The sequence below is a fragment of the Protopterus annectens genome, chromosome 4.part0, assembly GCF_019279795.1.
Source record: "Protopterus annectens isolate FY-2018-M chromosome 4.part0, PAN1.0, whole genome shotgun sequence".
NCBI classification, from domain to species: domain Eukaryota; kingdom Metazoa; phylum Chordata; order Ceratodontiformes; family Protopteridae; genus Protopterus; species Protopterus annectens.
This window is the reverse complement of record NC_056733.1, coordinates 996911423-996929776: the sequence shown is the minus strand read 5'-3', so window position 1 is coordinate 996929776 and position 18354 is coordinate 996911423. Positions and strand designations below refer to the sequence as shown.

The following is an 18354-nucleotide window of genomic DNA, read 5'->3' as shown; positions in this document are numbered from 1 at the left end:
TAAAGATTTGAAACAGATAAATCAAGAAAGATATATTGTACAATCAATAAATTTGAATAAGTTAAACATGAAGGATTAGTCTGAGTCCAGATTTAATGTCTCAATTAGTGCAAGGATTTTCCCCCAATGATTATTGGTCCATTTTTAGGAGTAATTCTCAGTTCTTTGACTTTGATTTCAAGTAATACAGTTTCTTCCAACAATTTCAAGAAGTCTTCCAAAGTTGGCTCTTGTGTTGACTTCCATTTTCTTGTTATACATTTTCTCACCACTGCTAATATGCACCATAGTAGAAATAAATCTTTTTTTACTCATTTCTGTATTATCATTGACATTTAAGAAAATTAGGGATTTGTTTAAAACAAAGGTATCTCTGAAAATAGATTGAAGACATTTATTAATTTCTTCCCAAAAATGTTTAATATTAATGCAATCATAAAAAACATGAATCCAGTCTGCTTTACACATCAGCAAGCATCTCCAACAAGTAGTATTTTCGGATGTTATAAATTTAGCTAATTTGTGAGGTGTGATAAATGCTCTCTGTATACATTTCCAAGTATATAGTTTCCATACTTGTAAATTAAATGTTGAATTAATAGAATACAAGAGGTTAGCTTTACTTTCAGTTGATAAATTAGTTTGATATCCTTTAGTTATATAGTTCCAAATTTTTAAATTAGGGTTGGTTTTGTATATCAAGAAAGTTGTGTATTTTTGAAGTCAGATTTGTCCAGTTATAGTTGTTATATATAACTTCAAACATACGATTTATAAATTTAGGGCTAGTCTTATATGAAGAATTAACAATTATTCTATTTAAATCTTGAGCATGTGTTAATATGCTTTGGAGTATCAACCAATCTGCATTTGATATATTAAATGTATTTTGGATTTGTTGAATGTCTAAAACTTTTTGATTCTTTATACAATGTTGTCAACAGATAAAGTTTTTCATCTCCCAATTTGTTAAAGTATTTTTATGAATTTTATTAAAGAAGTTTTTAGTAGAACTAAAGGGAATTAATAGATCTACCCATATCTTAATGTCTGTGTTAGAATATATAAATCTTCTAAATAAATTATATATGTTATTTATGTAGTTTAAATTAGTTGGTTTTGTAATATTATATTGAATACTGATCATTATACCATGCCACAATAGCCTTTTTGTTATCTTGTTTTCATTTAGGAAAATAATAGTATGTAAAGTTTTCCAAATTGAAGAATAATTATTATCAAACCAAATAATGATAATTCTAAAAATTGAAGCTTTTATATATGTCTCTGTGTCTGGAAAAGTAATCCCAACCATTTCCCAAGGTCTGATGTGATGTGAATAAGCTATCCTATTTCTTTTTGGATACCAAAGAAAATTTAGTAGGATTTTATTCACTTCTTTTAAATGTTTTCTGTTTGGTATTATAGGAATGGCTTGTGCAATGTAGTTTATTTTTGGAAGCAGTATCATTTTTATAATTTGCAGTCTGTCTTCAAATTTCAAATACATTTTATTCCACTTTATTGTTAGTATTTTTATATTATTTATTATATTATTATAATTTAAGGCTTATGTTGATTCCATATTGTCACTTAGAATTATTCCTAAATATTTTATTTTGGAAACTTGTTTACCTATTACATGATCTGTATTTAATAAGGAAGCTCCTTTTTTGTTTAAAAACATGTAATTATACTTTGTTTTGTTAAAACAAAGTCTAGAGATGAGATAGAATCTTTCTACTAACTATTCTAGTTTTTGTAAAGATTTTTTCTGAAACGGATAGTGTGGGTAGTATGTCATCAGCAAATAACATAATGTTTGAGTTAAGCTGCCCATATATGTCAATACCATTTACTTTGGGATTGTTATGCATTGAGGTTGCAAATAATTATATTGCCAGTGCAAATAGGATAGGAGACATCAGACAACCCTGGTTTGCGCCTCTAAATATTTCAAGGGCTTCTGAAGTGAAAGGCCCTAGTTTTACATACGCAAGGTTATCTTTATAAATATTTTTTATTAGTGAAATAAAATTGAGAGGGAAATTAAATAATTCTAAGGCCTTAAAAAGAAATTCCCACCTGAGGGAGTCAAAGGCTTTTTCTATGCCCAATGCTGCTGTTATGGCTTCCCGATTGTCTCTGTTTAAGAAATCTATAAGCGTTAATGTTCTCTGTATATTATCCTGAGTGTATCTATTATATATAAATCCAGTTTGGTCTTCATCTATGATTTGTATCAAGGGTTTTTTGATTCTACTAACTAATATTGACATAAAAATGTTATAATCATTGTTGAGCACTGATATTGGCCTATAAGAACTACATTGTAAACACTCTTTTTTTTCTTTTAAGATAGATGAAATTAAGGAGTACTTCCATGAAGGAGGAATTATATTCTTTGATTGTATTTCATTTAACATTTTATGAAATAAAGATATTACTCAGGTTGGAAATATCTTATACAATTAATTAATTATGCCATCAATTCCCGGTGCTTTATTATTTTTTCTTTCCTTATTTTTTTTCAGTAATTTCTTTTAGAGAGATTTGTTTTTGAAGATCTAATTTTAATTTTTCTGGAATTACTTTTAGTTTGGTTGAATTTAACTGTAAATTTGATATATTAGAATGATGTGGGTCTTCTTTATAATGTTTAGTGAAATTATATTTACAGACATCCAATATATTACTTATGTCTGATACTTTTTTATTTTTTGTTTTTCCCTCATGAATGACATTTGAGATATTATTTTCAATAGATTGTCTTTTAATTCTAACTGCTAAGTTATGCATATGTTTGGGAGATACAGAGTATGAGTTGAGTTTTAGTTTTTTCCTAATGCAAAATTAGTGTTATGAGTTAGAATTTCACTATATTTTTTGTTTAATTGCTCAACTGCTTTTTTATTTTTTTATGGATTTATAGAATCATTGATATTAATTTCTGTGATTTGCTTTTGGGTGCTATGTAGTTCTGAATCCCATTCCTTTATATCATTTTTTACCATAAAAGGATTTTTGCATTCAAATAAGCTTTCAGGTATCCCATAAGTTTATTATATTAGTCTCATTAATGTAGTTTATATCTAAGAAGAATTGTATCTCTGAATCTAGTCAAGGTTTGCATTGTTTTAATTTTGTGATATAGGCTGGAATTCTTGTTATAAAGACTGACCTATTCAATTCTGTATGTATTTTAAAGATTGGTGAGTTATGATCAGAGAAAGGACAACGGATCAAAGAGAAGCATATTATTTTTGTGCTTAATTCCTGGGATATAAATATTTTGTCTATTTAAGTTTGAGTACCAAACCTATGATCTTGATGTGAGAATGACAATGAATTACTTTCTTTAAATCTGAATGTGTCAATTAGATTTAGACTTTCACGGCATTTTTAAGAGCTTTTCCTGTGCTATTAATCCATAGGCTTCTTTTGCTGGAAGTCTCTGTATTATCCAAGATAGAATTGAAGTATCCTCCTATTACTAAATTTCCCTTATATATTCTAGTAACTAGGTCTATATGTTGTCTTACTGTCCCCACCCCTATACCTTGGAGCCAGTAAGTAAGTCCAAACCCTATTATTATATTTTACTATTACAATAGACACAAGTCCTTCCTTATCTTCATATTTAAAAAGAATTTGAGACATGGTGATATTTTTTCCATAGGATTAGTGTTCCCCTAGTTGTTTTCTTATATGAGGAGTGGGCTAATATTTTATATTCATTAGGATTCCAAATAAATGTATCTTCTGTTTCAAAATGTGTTACTTGAAGAAATACCACTTGTACTTTATTTAATTTCAAATATCTTAATAAGTTTGATCTTTTCCTTAAGTTATTTAAGCCATTGGTGTTTAAAGATAGAAAGGTTAAATCCATTCCTATAGATTCATTGTATATAATATTTGTGATAATAAATATATTTGTAGTATTTTTAATATGTAGCATGTATAACATCTCTCTTAATTTTGTTTGTTTTGAATAGATTATTTTTTTAAAGGATAAACATGAAATATTATTTTGTTCAAGCCAATAAAGAAAAGAAAAAATGAGTTTATTGAATACAAAGATATAACAAAAAAGTAATTGTTCTAATAAACCCTCTAAAACCCACAAAGTGATATACACTTCCAATCCAATAGAAAAAAAAAATCTATCAGATTGACCTTCATATCAACCAACAAGAAAAGTGAAAACTACCCTTTTTGAGCTCCAATAAGAATTATTTTGTTTTATTTTATTTATTTTACATTTGTTGACCGGGAATATCCGACTGGATACATGTCCATTTTCAGCGGAGGCCCGGGGAGAAAAGCTCCACATAGACAGTAATTTACATTCATATGAACAGAGAATATACTACTTATTTTGATAATTAATACATAGGTACAAAGAGATATATGATCAGAGGATATACTACTTCTTTCTGAAGACCAATACATAGGTACAAAGAGATATGCAATTGTTAACAATTAAGATTTAGAAAGGAAAAAATGTCAGAGTAATGCTAGATGCAGGGAAGAGCCTTGAGGAATACATGTGGAGAAGTAGGGTTTCGGAGGGTAATGGGTTTAGTCTGGTTTGGAACATTGACAGAGCCACTGGTTTTTAAAGTGAAGGGATAGATTTTTCTTGAATTTGGATAAAGAGGTGATTGTGGTGAGTTGAGGTGGAAGGGAATTCCATATTTTACCAATGGAATTTGCAAACAACGATTTGCAAAATTATTTTTTTTTATTGGAGATATACAGAATTCAAGTAGGTGAAATAATATTCTATTATTTATACAGTTTTAAAATCTGTAGATAAGTGTAAATAAAGTATGAACATTTTAATCCTCTGAAGATTTTTTAACGTAAATATTGCTTTAGTATCTTGTTTAATCTCTAAGTAATATTTGTTTCAGCATATAACAAATTCTTAAATATGACATGTTTATTAGTACCTCTAAAAACATTAATCTAGCATATCTTGCTTCCTAAATTTTAAATATTATCAAAACTGTTGAAAATAAACCAGTCAAAACATGAACAAAATATACCTATTCATTTGTTACTATTAAAGAGAGAAATTTTGGATCAATAAACACATCTGAATAATACATAACTGAAACAATACAATGTACATAGTAGTTACTTGACATTTCCTTCTTATACTAATCTTGTTTTTTCTGTATTCATTTTCTATTAAATATATATATATATATATATATATATATATATATATATATATATATATATCAAACTTCATAATCAAAGTTAGTTTGTAGTTATAAGTTACTTACCAAACTATTGTGATTTCAGAAAATTTAGTGACAGCTTAGTGACTTTTATTTACATATAAGTGTTGGCTCTATTAATAAAAATTTGGTAATGAAGATAAAGCTCCACTCTAAATGAGTCTGAAATTCCATGACCCTGACTGACTCTCATTCATCACATTAAATATAATTGAAATAGTCTATATCCTAGGTATTAGGTTCATAGGTTCATAGGATGGTGCTAGACTATCGGCCCTAGGGCCTATATAAGCCTAGCATAACAATTCCCTGGCTATTTCTTTTCACAGTATTTACTTCCCTGTACCCCTGTCTAGCAGGGTGACTGACATGATCCCCAAGGTGAATTTTCTATCGCCCATCCAATCATCAAGGTTCCCTTTTGAAGAGGGCCAAAGAGGCACTCTGCTTGACATGTATGGGCAGTCTATTCCAGAGTCTGGGGAGTCTCTGGGTCAGGAACCTATCCCTCCATCTCCACTCTGAATTTAATTTCTTAATACATTTCTCTTTCCTTAGGCAATTATGATTATCATAGTAAGAAATTCTATAATAATTTTAGTGAAAGAGATATTCTTCTATTAAATTCTGGTCTATGCAAAACTAAGGTTGATGAGGTCAGTCAGTGTTAAAAGAGTTAGAAGACATCTCGTAAAAGGTCTGTCTTCCATAGTTTGCAGACTTTTCAGTAATAGCTTGATGTATCAGCATTTGAAGATTCAAAACAAGTTAAAGCTGCCTATTCATGTCCCTTTCATGAAACAGTGTTGATACTCATTCGGCAACATTGTAACCATTTTTTATATAAAGATGTATTATTTTCTCTTCTTGGATATTGCAGCAATCATTAAGTTTTACTAAATATGTTATTTGTATGTAATCTCTAATAGCCTAGATACAAACATGTAATAACTAATTTTTTTTACAAAGTTATACATCTGAAAACATCCCAGTGAAACTTATCCCATGTTGCCTGAAACTTATCCCATGTTACCTGAAACTTATCCCATGTTGCCTGAAACTTATCCCATGTTACTGTTAATGCACTACGAATTTGCCTCTATTGTTATATAACAATGTACATACTGTACTGTACTGCACTAACATACATATAAATAATAGGAAGGAAAAAATTCTTTAAGAGATTTTTAAATAAAGCATTGCACAGTTTTCAGAGTTAATCCTCTATGTCAAACAGTGGCTTCCATTTTAGTTTGATCATGTGATCTGTTATGACTCTGTTTTCCTTGAATTCTTTAAAATAGCTGTTTCATTTAAGAACAAATATGCTTCTTTTCCTGAGACTAATTCAATTATGTAAACTGTAGTATTGAAATAAAGTTATGAACAAAAGATTATTACCCTTTATTGAGAGTTATGGTAGGTTCATATTGATAAAGCAAATTTAACAAGATTTCTTTTGGGGAATGACTGTAATCAATGTATTTAAAAATAGTCAGTAGAGTTCTGTTTGACACTGCACTTGTACTATAACCTGGGGTAGCCCCATATTGTAAAAACTGATCAAAAAAATAAATTAGAGTCATCTTCATCCTTAGCATCTTTTTCCCAATATACTCTGCATCCCTCCTCCATACATGTCCAAACCAATGTAATCTTGCCTCTCTGGCTTTGTCTCATAACCGTCCAACCTGGGCTGACCCTCTAATATACTTATTCCTAATCCTGTCCACCCTTGTCACACCCAGGCAGGTCGTGTGGCCGAGCGGTCTAAGGCGCTGGATTCAGGTTCCAGTCTCTCTGGAGGCGTGGGTTCGCATCCCACCACTGCCAATTTAGGAATGTGAACTGCTGTCGTGCATTTTGGGGTTTGGGAGGGTGGCCTAATGATTAAGGTGTTTGCCTTACAAACACAAGATGCAGGGTTTGAGTCTCAAAAGGGATAATTGGCTAGGCTTAAAATGGCTCACAAGGGCAGTTAGCCTAGTACTAATCTATGAACCTATGAATCTATAAAACAAAACATTCTTCCAGGGTTTAGACAATATGTCCCATCAAATTCCACTAATATGCAGCAACAGAGCTTCCAAAGAGTGATCTCTACCACCTCAAATTCCCTCTTCTCACAAGGAAGTACAAAAGGACAGGGCCCAGTACATACATATGTCAATGCACCATCCCACTCCCTTCCACAACCACGCTATACTGTAACAAATTGATCGATATATAGCCTGGAGTCTGGAAAGCAAACCATTCCTTAAGGGTTTCAGATAATGAATCCCACTAATGTTGCACTAGTAAGCAGCAACAGCACATTCAGGATGTGGTATCCACTACCTTAAAATCTTTTCTCCCCACTAGGAGAGACAGGGTGCAGTGCATATGCATTTCAACATTCCATCAGGCACCCTTCCGTATTTATAGATTTCAAATAGTGTGTTAAATCTATTCTTGCAAAATCATTTGTAACCTAAGAAGAACAGTCCACCCAACAAACAACACTGAGCTGTGGTCAATCTCAGCAAATTCACTGCCTAGGTCAATGTACTGTTATTCATCTGTTAATATAGTACAATAACACTAAGTATGTGTATACCATGGAAAAAGGCAAAAACCCTACCAGTCCGTGTCTTGAACACAAACAGAACTCTTTGGTTCAAGACACCAGTGCAATGCATGGGGGCTCATTACCGAGTAAATGCCACACCAGTCACACTTCCCCAAATATGCACCCTCCTCCATTTTGTCTACCTATCCAGCAAAACTGCACCCAAACATACCCCATTGTGACAACTGGCCTGATACATAATTTGGAGTCCGGAAAACAAATCACAAATACCAGAAGAGAACTTGAGAATGTGTTGTGCTAATGTTCCCAATATAATGTCATATGAGTACATTAAAAGTTTTAAATCTTCTGTCTTGATCTTTTTCTCCCTGCTGGGAAGTAGGAGAAGGTAAAGCTCAGTGTGTATACATATTAATACACTATTTATGCCTTTCCACATCTAAACCTGTCTCTCAGGAAATACGAGCAGTAATGCTACTCATTAATACAAATTCTCTTATAATTTAGGCATAAAGAGAAACATTTACCATATCTCACATCCTGAAGGCTACCCTGTAAGTGAATAACCTATTATATATTCAAAATAGGCAATTTATGTGTGTCATGTGTCCATTTGTGTGCATTATCTGCAGGTTAACTTTACATTTTTTATTGTATCATAATCCGCATGATAGCTGCACAGTATTGGATTTTTTTTGAGGTTTTTTTTTTAAATCAATGTGAGGGAAGCTCTTATTAATGCGAATGTAAAAAAAAAAACAAAGGGAAAGGTAGAAGAAAATAAATTGGTTATATACACGTGGGTGTCTCAGAGAAAACATTGTCAAATATAGGTTCTCGAGTTTAATCCATTGAGCCATTGATTAGACTGTTATAAGTCTATTAAGGTATATTAGGATACTAAAGCTGATAGATTCACTTGTGTAAAATACCTTATATATATTTGCATATCAGTCAACAAGCAAGTTACTCAAATATAAATCAATTAAAATGCATTGTAACACACAAGAAAGATGCAGTCAATCAGATATTCTTTTTGTTTGTTATTTATTGAACTACTTTATGACTGCTAAGCTTTATATTATCAAGTTGCTATAACTGTGCTGTTGTATTAAACTTTTAGTTTAATTTCATTAAATGCCAAGTTTCAGGGTTAATATTAGATAAGCTTATATCTTCTTCTTCTTCTTTTGGCTGCTCCCATTAGGGGTTGCCACAGCGGATCATCTGTTTCCATTTCTTCCTGTCCTCTGCATCTTGCTCTGTCACACCAAACACCTGCATGTCCCCTCTCACCACATCCATAAACCTTATCTTAGCCCTTCCTATTTTTCTGTTACCTGGCAGCTTCATCCTTAGCATCTTTTTCCCAATATACTCTGCATCCCTCCTCCATACATGTCCAAACCAATGTAATCTTGCCTCTCTGGCTTTGTCTCATAACCGTCCAACCTGGGCTGACCCTCTAATATACTTATTCCTAATCCTGTCCACCCTTGTCACACCCAGTGCAAATCTTAACATCTTTAAATCTGCCACTTCCATCTCTGACTCCTGCCTTTTTGTCAGTGACACTGTCTCCAACCCATATAACATAGCTTGTCTCACTACCCTCTTGTAGACCTTCCCTTTTACTCTTATTGGTACTTGTCTGTCACACATCACTCCTGACACTTTTCTCCACCCACTCCATCCTGCCTGTACTCTCTTCTTCACCTCACTTCCACAATCACCATTACTCCGAACTGTTGATCTCAAGTATTTAAACTCATCCACCTTCACCACCTCTACTCCCTGCATCCTCACCATTCCTCTATCCTCCATCTCATTCACATGCCCATATATTCTGTCTTAGTCCTGCTGACCTTCATTCTTCTTCTCTCTAAAGCATATCTCCACCTCTCCAGCATCTTCTCCACCTGTTCCCTACTCTCACTACAAATCACAATGCCATCTGCAAACATCATAGTCCACAGGGACTCCTGTCTGATCTTGTCGGTCAACCTGTCCATCACCATTGCAAATAAGAAAGGGCTCAGAGCTGATCCTTGATGAAATCCCAACTCCACCTTAAACGCATCCATCACTCTCACCGCAGACCTCACTGCTGTGCTGTCACACTACCCTCATACATATCCTGTACCACTCTTACACACTTCTCTGACACTCCTGACTTCCTCATACAATACCACACCTCATCTCTAGGCACCCTGTCATATGCTTTCTCTAAACCCAAAAACACACAATGCAACTCCTTCTGACCTTCTCTGTACTTCTTCATCAGCACTCTCAGAGCAAACATTGCATCAGTAGTGCTCTTTCCTGACATGAAACCATACTGCTAATCACAAATCATCACTTCCCTTCTTAACCTAGCTTCCACTACTCTTTCCCATAACTTCATGCTGAGACTGATCAATTTAATCCCTCTGTAGTTACTACAGCTCTGCACATCACCCTTATTCTTAAAAATTGGTACCAAAACACTTTTTCTCCATTCCTCAGGCATCCTTTCACTTTACAAGATTTCATTATACAATCTAGTTAAAAACTCCACTGCCATTTCACCTAAACACCTCCATGCTTCCACAGGTATGTCATCTGGACCAACAGCCTTTCCATTCTTCATCCTCTTCATAGCTGTCATTACTTCCTCCTTGCTAATCCACTGCACTTCATGATTCTTAAGCTTATATATATATATATATATATATATATATATATATATAGACTAATAGAAAGAAGGAAATTATCAATATGTTATAATCAATAAAATAAATAGAATTCATACTACTAATACATACTGAAACCACACCCCCTGCTGGGATGGGAGCATGCAGAAAGGAAACTGCTCAGTCTGTAAACAGTAATGGAATTATCAACCAACACAGTGAGGATTCAGAACGAATAACCCTACCATACCTCATACCCACACCAACGTTTTACCAGCGGAACCAGGAGAGAGGACGCCTGAAGAGGAAGGCCTCCATGGAAGAAGAGAATGCTTTAACAATAAAGAAAATGTGGCAGACCAAAAACAGACTATGATATGGAAAATCTCTAGCTGCAAACTGAATGAAGTGGAAGAGACTGTCCTCAGTAAAGGTATGAGCTTTATACCGGCCAGTTCTATGACGCTAACTGAAAATATAATTGAACTAAAGACGTTCACTAGGAATTTAATGCTAAAAATGCAGTTTCAGAATGCTAATGTAAATAATAAGGATTTTAATTTGTTTAAGATGCCTAGTGGTTATATGCCTGTTACTATGGGTGCAATTGAAACTTTTGAAAAAGTATGTATGAATGATTTCTATTCTATGTATGATAACAGGGAATGCACTAAATGCTTTGTTAATATGGGGAAAAATGAAAGGGAAGCACTTGAGGCTTTACATAAGGATAAGAGTATTTGTTTTAGGCCAGCCTTCAAAGGGGGACCATTGGTGGTTATGGACTATGTTTTCTATAAAGATGTAATGTACAGTATGTTAAATGATGAAAGAGTGTATGAAAATATAGACCATGTGAAGGTTAGGGAATACATTTATAGAATGCGCAATGACCTGTTTGAATGCATGCAGTGTGGTCAGATCACCATGGACCTATACAACTATTTTATTGTGGATGATCCTATCACACCAGTGATACAGGGACTACCCAAGATACATAAGCATGCTCTCAATCCACCCATGAGACCGATAGTGGCAGGATAAAGATGGTGTACAGAGCCACTATTTATACATGTAGAACACCACCTAAAACCTATACTGGCAAGGAGCAACTCTATCCTTAGAGACACTAAACAATTTTTAGTAGAGCTGCACGCATTTACTAACAGTTTTACACCAACAATGGACTGCTTAATGGTTACTTTGAATGTGCAATCCCTCTTTACTGTAATACCTAATATGGTGGGACTGAACTTTTTACGTCAGTACTTAAAGGAAGATGGAATGTATGACTCTAGAATGGTAGACCTCCTCTGTTTTTTGGTGGAAACCATATTGGAGAATAATGCGTTTATATTTGAACACAACACTTACAGACAAAAAGGTGGCATAGCTATGGGCACTTCTTGTGCCAACAGCTACGCCAACCTGGTTATGGCTAAATGGGAATCACTAAATATTCTCGCTGGAATATGGTCTGAGAAAATAATTTTTTATCGAAGGTTTGTAGATAACCTCTTCCTATTATGGGAAGGAGGAGCATTGGCACTACAACACTTCCTGAAGGATATAAATGATAGCTCACACTTTCTGAGGTTTACAGCACATAGTTCAAATAAATGTGTTGAATTTCTAGATGCCAGTATTACTAGAGCTAGTACAGGTGAGTTCTATACTGAGAGCTTTCGTAAAGAATGTTATAGAAACACTTATGTACACAGAGTATGCATCCCCAGCATGTGTTTAGGAATGTAATAAAAGGGCAGGTACTAAGGACATCTAGGTTAACAGCTAAAGATGAGAAATTTGTAAGTGAATTGCACCAACTAGAAGGGAGATTTCACGAGAGAGGGTATAGGAACAAGGAAATTAAATCCATTACATCCAATACACAATCCATTAGGAACAGCACAGGGAAACCCTATTTCTCCAGTCCAAATCAAGTACTTGAACAAAAAACTACACAAACGAATCCCATGAGGATTTCAGTTATGTATGCAAGTAACATTAGGATGTTACAGGAGATTATTCCAGAAATTGGAATATACTTCGATAAGATGATAGGGTTAAAAGATTAATAGGGGATAACCTAAAGATATGCATATAAAAACAAGAAATCCATTAAGAGGCTTTTATGTGGATCTAGATATGGTCATGAGTTGAATACTGAACCTACAATACACAATCATGGAATCTTTCCATGTAATTCTTGCAACTACTGTACATATATTGATGAGAGAGGATACTTTGAACACCCAGATACAAGGAAGACTGTTTATTTCAAACTAGCAGCTAACTGTAACACCACAAATATCGTATATTTAGCTCATTGCAAGGTATGTTGTTCATTTTATATAGGTATGACTACACAAAAGTTTCATGATAGGATAAGGGAGCATGTCTATGATATTTACAGGAGAGCAGAGACTAATGTCCTAGCAAGACACGTGATGGCATCAGATATGACACACACCTTTAAATTTATGGTAGTCGAGAAAGTTAAAATGGGATGTAGAGGAGGTTCTATAAAGAACATGGTAGAGAATAAGGAACTAAATGGATCATTAGAATGCTGGCTAATATAGGCAGGGGCCTAAATGACAAAGTGTCTATTAAACCTGTATTTATTCATAAACCATTATGCAGATAAAATTTTGAATGTGATTTTAAGTACATTTTATAGGTTTATTCTAGAACTGTGGACTTGATTTGTTATTTTAAGCATGATTATTATATTGTTTTAAATAATTAACAGCTTTGTATTGTTTTAATTGCAATTTGATTCTGATTGGTTACTGGTAACTTTTAAACAGGAATGAGTAACTATTTTCAACTGTCTGATGAAGTAGCTTTGGCTACAAAAGTGCTCACCATTGTCTGTATCTTGTTTTTGGATTAAATTTTATTTGTACCTACCTTGGTCTGGTGCCTCCTATATATTTTTTATATTAAATAGAATTCATACTTTTTTGTTGCTGTAAGTATCAGTATCCTATATCTTAGCTGAATATTTGAGAGATTTAAGAGATTCAGTAGTTTTAAGATCTGTTCTGTTTCTTTTTCTTCACATCAGTCCAAGTGTTTTCTCTGAGGATCTCTTCAGATTAGATGTGGTAGACCAGTCCATTTCTTCAGGGATGCTGATGATGTTATTGTTTTTGATAAATGATGATGCTTCCTCAAAATTATTGAACGTTCTCCAGTCATTTGTGTAAACATTTCTGATTTTCGCAGGATAGACTAGTTGCGCTTTTATTTTGTTTTGTTTAAGAAGTTTCACTAATGGCCATGTTTTTTTTCCTTAGCTCTAGCACTTTTGCTGAGTAGTCATTGGGACAGATTCACGCAGGCTTGCACGGAGTCGTAGAGTAGAGTAAGACTCCATGCAGCCATCATGTCTGATGAGCGATCCAGGAACAGCCTGTAGGGGCGTGTAAGAGAGCTCCTAAAACGGCTCTTACATGGACAGGGCTGGGATATGCAAATTACCTCAAATGAAGGCGAAAGGCATGCAAATGAGGTAGATTTGCGATTCAGGAAACCCGAACCTGTCCGAGTAAGAGCAGTGTTATTTGCAGAAATGTACTCAGTTGACAACTGAGTACCATTCTGCAAATAGCAAACGGACGTAACAGCTCCAAATAAAGGTTGCATCCAGTGCAGGAAGCATGCCAATGGCCAAATATACGGCCATTGGAAATGTTTCCTGATGCAATATGAAAATAAAAACATTTTTTTTCACTGATTTCCGATGTTTAAGTGTAACCAAGCATGGATGTGATGAGTATAGGGGCACAATGACCTCACTCGATCTAGATGTGAAACCATATGGGATAAGGTGGCCCACATAGAAGGTGTGTCCCACCACTTTGGCAACATAAATGTCAAAGGCGACAGTACGAATAAGTCATGTCCCCAAACCCCTAACAACTCCTACCATATGTAATGGAGTACTACCTATGTGGTAATGTGTGGGCATGTTGTTATTCCCAAAGGGGATGACTTTGCAACTAATGGCATTTAGCTGTAGGCCATGGCTCAGGCACCAGTCATCCATCTCTGTGAGACCCTGTTTGAGTATACATGTGGAAGCTGGAGAGTTGATCATGGCACCCAGTTTGCAGTCAAGTGCAAACATGTTCAGCCATATTCCCCCTGTGGTAGCCTGTACGTCAGACAAATATATACTGAACAAGAGAGGTCCCAGGACCGAGCCGTGTGGGATGCCACGTGTAACTGGTGTATAGTCAGACATGGCACCTGCAATTCTGACCATGTGGGTGCTATCCCTGATCCAGGTATCAATCCATCATGTGAGATATGTGTCCATATCGACGCTGGTGAGCCTATGCATAATGGCCCAGTGGGTTATTGTGTTGAAGGGTTTTGCAGGGTTCAGGTAGGCTGTGTGGACAGCCGTCCCTATGTTGATGGACTTGTTAGCCATTTAAAGAATACAAACAGGTTCAAGAGGCAAGATCTGCCCACAAAAATGCTGAAATGTGTAGGACACAGTGTCTGTAGGTTCCCGATGTCTATGTGTATGAATCCCATGACAATACACTCCATAGCTTTGCAGAACAGGCTACTTAGGCTTATAGGGCAATATTGTCTGTGGTCCGTTGTGGCACCAACTGTGTGGAGTGGGACCACCTGTCGCTGTATGCCATTCCTTGGGTACATATCCTGTGGTAACTCCGATATTGAACAGTGATGTAATGTGATGGTTGCGTCTGTCATGTTGCTCGTGTAAGATGCAGGCTGGGACACTGTCTGGTCACATTGATACTGTGATGTACGCTTTGGGGAGGGCAGCACTCACCTGTTACTGTGTGATGTCAGGGAGGTTATACTCTGTTGGGATGTATAGTTGCTCCTTAGGGGGGATGAGTGGGAGACATCTGCACTGAACCTGTTTGCCAGGATGTTGGCAATGCCAGTGGGTTCAGGGTAGGTTTAGTCAGTATGCAGTAACTGACAGCATATCAGTGAGTGTCCATCCAGGTTCCTGACATAACTGAAGAAGGCCGTGTGATAGTCCTACGTGTCTGTTGCAATTGTCTGGTAGAAGAGGCCCTTAGAAAAGTTCATGAGTGATCGTAGCTGTCTGCTAGTACAGATTACAGATGCCTTCCCAGTCTCGGATTGTGCTCTATCATGTAGTAGCTTCCTCCAGACATTGTACAGCATTTTAATGGCTGGGGTCTACCACACAGGTCCCCTGCCATTGGAGTAGTGAGTCCTGTTGTTATTTGGGATAGCACAATCCATGCAGTCCACTAGGTGTCCATAGAATGTGTATGTAAAGGATGCAGCAGTGTGAGCCATATTTGCGACTGTCTCAGGGTCTCTGAAGGATACCACCTTGCTTTGGTGATGTGAGATGTTGGCTCATGAGAAGTTCACCAAGATTACCCAGGATGGGTGTGTGGAGGGTATATGTATGTCCAGTGAGATACATGTATGTTCTGACCTTACCAATGAGGGGTATATCGCTGGTGTGGAACATAGAGTCCCCATGTTGGTGATGATCAGGTCCAGTATGTATTCCCCCTTGTGGCTGTGCTGACTGGTTGTGCCATAGCATATGAGTCTACAAATTGCAGCAACTGTTGGGTGAGGGTGTCGGGGCTTGAGTAGTATCCCCAGTCTATATTTGTGTATATGAAGACACACAATATAATGGTGTTTGTGGAGACCTTCATATTCTCCATAGTTCCCACGAAAGCCGAGTGTGGTTCCTGAGTTTGGGAGTGTGTTCTGTAGCAGGCAACAAACTGAAAGGCGGTATTGCACATTGGTAGTTGTATATGTATGGTCTGTGATGCTTTGTGCAGTGCTACTAACCCGGAGGTGTGTGTATCTGTGATGTATATGGATACTCCCCCTAGTTGTGTTGCCTGTTCCAAGTCTTGTTGTCAGACAGCATGGTATGAAACATAACCTGGTAGTGCTGGTGTGCATAAGCGAGCCTGATCCAGGCGTATGTTAGTGCACAGATATCGCTATCCTCCATACTGAGGAGAGTCCTGAGTGGCCGCAATATGAGGGTAACACATCTGGCGTTGAGCAGCATTACCCTTGGTTTCATTTAACCTGTAATGTCTATGGAGGTGGGTTTGTCTTTTGACCCCTGCTTAAAAAAGGCACTATGGTGGTAGCAAGAGCCTCAGCCAGCATTCCAAAGTCCAAGGGTGACAGGTGCAAGCTGTCCATAGTGAAGCTACATGGCATGTTGAGCATGTCACCATAGGCTGACAGACACTGTATCCCCTATGAATGAAACAAATTTGGTAGGCAACTGTTAAATGTGATATGTGTGTCCATATACTGTGACATCATAATTGGTGGGTGTAAGATGCTAGACAAGGTCAGGGTCATACTGGCCTGGGCTACATGATCAGAGTGTTCCTCCATGTATCATGTCATGTGGTCCAGGGAGTAAAGTTTGAGGTTATACACACTAGCATGGACAATGATGGTGCCAGTCCTGTACTTGCTTTGGAGTGACCTGACTGCCTGTGTTAAGCGGCAGATCCTGGCACCCAACAGACAGCCCAAAGTGACTATTCCCTTGTTAGGGCTGGTGAGTGGTATGTCAGTGTGTCTGACAATAAGTGTCGCCTATTACAAATGTATCAGGTGTGTTGTTTAGCCCGAAGGGCAGTGACTGTGTGGCACACTGACATTGTGAACTATGTGATATGTAGGTATTGTAGTGGGGTAGCAGGTGTGTGTGTGTCTGCTTTGGAGGTCTCTGCTGCTTAGGTAGAGTACATTTACAGCATCCGAGTATGTCTATGTGTGATAATGTGGTTTGAGTGCGGTTACTAGAGGATATGTGAGACTGATATGTGGTGTGTGTGGTTACCTTCACCACCTGATAGACTGTGCCAGTCATGGGTCGAGAGTGTTCAGCACCCTGTATGTCTATATAGGTGCATCTCACCCATATATCTGAGTTTGTCGGGAGGAGGAGAGGGTTGTCTATGTACATGAGGCAGATGTAATATTGTGTCAATATCACAATATCCACCAGCTGGACTGAAGAGTACACATTAAACCGACCCCTGGACATGCCAGGATATTATCATGACATACTCTGTAGCCTGATCACAAAGGATCAGTAGGGTGTTAAGCATGTAAAAGAGTATAACAGGGATTAGTGCTCATGTTCGTTGGTGTTTTGTAAAGAGTAGCTGAGAAGGAGTCCAGACCGAATCATGACACCTCCTTCAGATATGTCATAAATAGCAATGTACACCCATATATGTCCTGAGTCAGGGCCAACTGTACCTGAGTGACAATGCCGACATCATGACAGACAGACCCATATGTTCATACCCATCTCCCACTGACAATAGTCCACATCATCATACCAGGAGATATCACATGTAGAATGGATGAGCAGCTACCCCCACTGCCAAAAGCATGGCAGCAAGTGGAATACATTGATTCCCAATATGTGTCATGCACAAACTACAGAACAAACAGATCATGCACCTGAACAGTCAGCTGAGCCTCACCCCCTACACAGGATGTGGAACCGTTGAATGTGTCACAGCTACATATGGCACTCCCCACAAGTGTTGGTGCACAACACACCATGGGAAGTCAAGTCCAGTATGCCTATGAAGTCTGATCTGCAAGGTCATGAAGTCCATCATGGTTGCAGTCATAAACAGAGCTATTGGAAGCTGACATACACACAACCCTACCAACCGTGGTATGTTCATGTGCGGATCATGGTTCCCAAACATGCTAGACTGTTTGCAAGGCAGCCACCCAGGACATACATCAATGAACACATCTACACGTGTCACATAGACTTTGAATAGCCCTTTATCAACATCCCAGACAC

The 18354-nt window shown here is 36.7% G+C and overlaps 1 non-coding gene across 1 annotated transcript; it reads left to right on the top strand.

Moving 5' to 3' along the window:
• The first annotated feature begins 6999 nt into the window (after positions 1-6999).
• Positions 7000-7085, top strand: TRNAL-CAG. Its single transcript has one exon. It is a non-coding gene; the product is annotated as a tRNA-Leu (tRNA).
• The last annotated feature ends 11269 nt before the right edge of the window (positions 7086-18354 follow it).